The sequence below is a fragment of the Echinops telfairi genome, unplaced genomic scaffold (assembly GCF_000313985.2).
Source record: "Echinops telfairi isolate 266 unplaced genomic scaffold, ASM31398v2 ScPeMD7_5167;HRSCAF=5991, whole genome shotgun sequence".
In the NCBI taxonomy this organism is placed as follows: Eukaryota; Metazoa; Chordata; class Mammalia; order Afrosoricida; family Tenrecidae; genus Echinops; species Echinops telfairi.
This window is the reverse complement of record NW_022109066.1, coordinates 3863590-3868138: the sequence shown is the minus strand read 5'-3', so window position 1 is coordinate 3868138 and position 4549 is coordinate 3863590.

The following is a 4549-nucleotide window of genomic DNA, read 5'->3' as shown; positions in this document are numbered from 1 at the left end:
ATGCCCGATAATTGATCCCTTTGGCACCTCGTGATCACAGAGGCTGGTGTGCTTCTTCCATGTGGGCTTTGTTGCTTCTGAGCTAGATGGCTGCATGTTTACCTTCAAGCCTTTAAAATCCCAGATGCTATATCTTTTGATAGCCAGGCACCATCAGCTTTCTTCACCACATTTGCTTATTCACCCACTTTGTCTTCAGCGGTTGTGTCTGGAAGCTGAGCATCATAGAATGCCAATTTAATAGCAGAAAGTATTCTTGCATTGAGGGAGTACTTGAGTAGAGGACCAATGTCCTTCTGCTACCTTAATACTAAACCTATAAATATAGGCACATAGATCTATTTCCCCATTCTCATAAATATATTTACATATATACATGCCTTTATTTAGACCCCTATAAATTCCCTTTACCTCCTAGCTCTTTCCTCTATTTCCTTTGACTTTCCTCTTGTCCCGCTATCATGCTCAGTCTTCATTTGGGTTTCAGTAATTCCTCTTGGTTACATCACCCTTGATCACATCCTACCAGGCCTCCTACACCCTCCTCACCACCTATTTGGATCACTTGTTGTTCCCTTAGAGTGGGTTTGGTCTTATCAATAGCCCTGTCCAGGTTAGGGGGCAAAAATAAAAAACAATTAAAAAAAAAAACCAAGATAATGAAATTATTCCAATGTGGTGATTAGCTGGCTGATCAAATACAGAATTCAGAAGCAGCATTTTAAGCAGCTAGCATATCTTTCATTTTAGATAAAATAGCAGGTTTGCTCAAACAGCCACTGTTTCCGGAAGATTTATGACCTTCCCTGATCCAGCCCCTGGGATCTTCTGATCTTCTGACACTTTCTCACCTTCCATCACCTGCACGTGCTGACCAAACCATCCAGGCATGACTTCATAAAACCTCTTCTTCCCATGGTTCTCTTCCTTCCTTTGATTTGGCATGTCCCACCTCCCAAGATGCTTTCCCCATTGATCTCCGCATTGCCCAAACCTACCTACATGCAGGCACAAAACCATCTTCCTGCAGTCTCCTGGGACTCCCACGCCCAGGGGAGGAAGGAGTAACCTTCCCCCTCCCCAACTTGTGCAATCTTTCATTAGGGCCCTCACCACTTTCTACATTGAATTTTGTGGTTTTCACATGTCTTGTGAAAATACTCTCACCTGCCATCAAGTGCAAAAAAAGCCTGTGCACCATTTCTTTCTCTTGAGTGTATGATTCCTGGCACACACTTATTCCCCGTGAGTGCACAAATGAGGAAAATTCAACTGAGAGCAAATGTCCTTTTAATTTTTCAAAACACCACAGGTATGAAACTGAATGGTAAAAATATGCTAATCCTCCCTTGATTTAAGGCAAGGCTTTGAACCGGTTCACCCAGGTAAACTGAATCAGAATCTACATATTTACAAGATCCAGGGTGGTTCTAATGTATGCAACAAGAATCAATTGAGGGGGGGGGGTTCCATAAAATCACCTGGGGATCTTATTATACTGTCCATTCTGATTCAGTCTTTCCTAGGTGGAAATGCAAATTCCCAGCAGGGATCCAATCAGAATAAACTTTTCAAAGGCCTAGCTTAAAGTGGCCATGCAAAGAACAATTTAATAATCTATGCCAGGCAAAAGGTAATTCCATTTATTTTACTGAGAATGACCCTAGTAGGAAGAGCAAGCTGATTACATGTAGAGGCTGGGGAGAGTTGATTCTGACTGGAAGTACAAGGGACTGTTTTCTTTTGGTTGTCTACAAACTTTCTATACAAGTCAGAAGAGTTCAGCCTCCAAACTCCCAAACCAGCTTTGGAAAACTCAATCAGCCTTCTCCCCTAGCTCCTCATTATCCCCCAAAAGTGATTTTTTTCGCTCCAAAATAAAATTACTTAGATTTGGTTCATGGGCTATTCCTTTCAATATAAGTCCATCAAGGCGGTCTTTGCTCAAAGCAAACCTGATCTTCTTTACTAAAATAATCAAAAGCAACTGCAGGCGGCTTACCTGTCAGAAAAACAGAAAAAAAAAATTCCCTTGGTAGTTTGCTTTAAAATATGGAAACATCATAATGGTTTAAAGGGCAGCAAATTATAGTATTTAGAGTGATTATTGTACTGAGAAGTCTATCCAGTTCTGACTAATGCAGAAAAATGCTGCTATTTTCCTATGTGTTGGTACTAAGAGCAATGAAACAAGAGATGAGCTGATGAGGGAACCAGCATTTCTCCAGGACCTGCTCCATTCCATTTAGGAGCCAATTAGCAGCCCTGGGCTGCCATCCACAAAGTCAGCAGTTCAAAACCAGCAGCCACTCCTCCGGAGAAAGGGCTTTCTATTTCCATAAAGAGTTACAGTCTCAGAAACCCACCGGGGCAGTTCTACCCTTTGTACAGGGTCACCCAGAGTCAACATCGACTGAACAACAGTGAATGCTACACAGCCCACACACGACGTCCTTAATATTTCATCTGCATGATGGCCCTCTCAGTGAAGTGTTATTGTTTTCAGGAATGAAAGGGAAAAAAAAGAAGGGTTCTGGAAGTTAAATGAACTTACCCAAGGTTCAATGAAGGACAAAGCTAGGGTTCAGATCCAGTTCTCTCTGTCTACACTGACAGGTTGTCTTCCGTTTCCATCCCTGATGCTGTCAGGGATGTCTGCTCCAGAGAGAATCAAATGCAGGCAGGTTTTCAGAGAGGCTGAGTTTTTTTATTAGGACTCTTGGTTTTTGTCGTTGAAGCAGACAAGTCACTTTGATAATATACCTTTGCTCATCCCTAACATTTTGCACTTGTTTTTGAAACACTTGGTTTCCATAAATGCTGAAAAATCATCAAAGATGCTGTATCTGCTACTTGAGATGGAATGTTACTATAATAAGAGTGTTCTTATCTGACATTTGAGTAGCAGTAAAAGTTTATGGTCTTAATACATCACACATCAACAAACCAGAGCAATCATTCGGCTTCTGGATACGAATCCAGCTGCTTGGCTTTTTCCTCCACAGAGAGGTAACTATCAAAACAAGGAAACTGCGTGTAAGGGTTTCATCAAATTAGAAGTTGGCCATCTAGAATTGTCAATCTGGAAGAGCCCTCTAGTAATCCATCACTATACTTCTCGTTCCTCCTCCTACTGTGAGGACCAGAACTCAAATCATCGTGACTAGGAAGCTAACTCAATCAACCAGTCCCAACGAATACTCTTATTAAATGCTCTGTCCACTGGGGGAGGGCTGAGAGATCTAAAGAAGATGAGATGTGGAAAGAGAGTTGTGGTTAGGCGCCGTCGAGTCCGTTCCGACCCACAGCCACCCTGTGCGCAACAGAACAAAACACCATCTGGTTCTGCGCCCTCCTCACAATTGTTCTCATCTTTGAGCCCATTGTTGCAGCCACTGTGTCCGTCCATCTTGAAAGGGAGTTCTTCTTTTGCACTGCCCTTCTCCTGGACCAAACATTATTTCCCTCTCCAGGGCCTGGTCTCTCCTGACACAGTACGTGAGATAAAGTCTCACCATCTTGGGCTCTAAGGAGCATTCTGGCAGTGCTTCCAAGGCAGATTGGTTTGGCCTTTTGTCAGTCCAAAGTACTTTCAATATTCCTCACCATACTTCAAATACACCAATTCTTCTTCAGTCTGCCTTTTTCACGTTTTCAGACTTCCTCTTTCAATGTCCAACTTTCACACACACATGAAGCAACGGGAAATGCCACGACTTGCGTCAGGTGCCCCAATGCCCTCAAAGTTCTCCCCTGGCTTTTCAACACGTGTAAGAGATTCTGTACAGTGCTTTTATCTAAGGCAATGCATACTTTGGATCTCGATTGCTGCTTCTGGATTATGGACCCAAACAAGACAAAATGCTTGACAACGTCGATCTTTTTTTCCATTTATCATGATGCTAACCATTGGTGCAGTTGTGAGGATTTGGGCCACCTTTACATAGAGTCATCCACTAGCGGGGAGGGCAGGGCGGTTGTGAGCAGCTGAGAGATCTGCAGATGGATGAGATGTGGTAAGGGAAGTAGAATATGAGCCCTCTGCATAGCCTAGCACAAGTATCGCATGTGGCGAGGGTAAGCAGACAGCTAAATGAAAGGAAGAACCTTTCAGTAAATTATTTAGTTCCCTATCACTGTAAGTATGTTGCTAATGAGATCAGAATATCAGAGAGGGAACTCAAAGTTCATGAGAAGTTAGGTGAGATAACCTATTACGATGATGACTATAAATAATAGCAATAATAATAATAATACTAGCAACTCCACTTTATTGCAGACCTAGTAATTGCCATATAATGTGCTTTGTTTTATATATGCTATTTTTATATTTACAAAAAGTAAATATATTCTTTTTCATTTTACATGAGCAAAAGTTATTTATTTGGCCACGGTGACTTTGAAAGTCAGTGACGGAACAGGATTTGAGCACACCTTAGGAAACTTGATGGCACTGTGGGATATGCATTGCGAAGAAAACTGCAAGGTTAGTAGTTCAAACCCACCAGCCACTCCGAGGGAGAAAGATGAAACTGTCTGCTGCCATAAG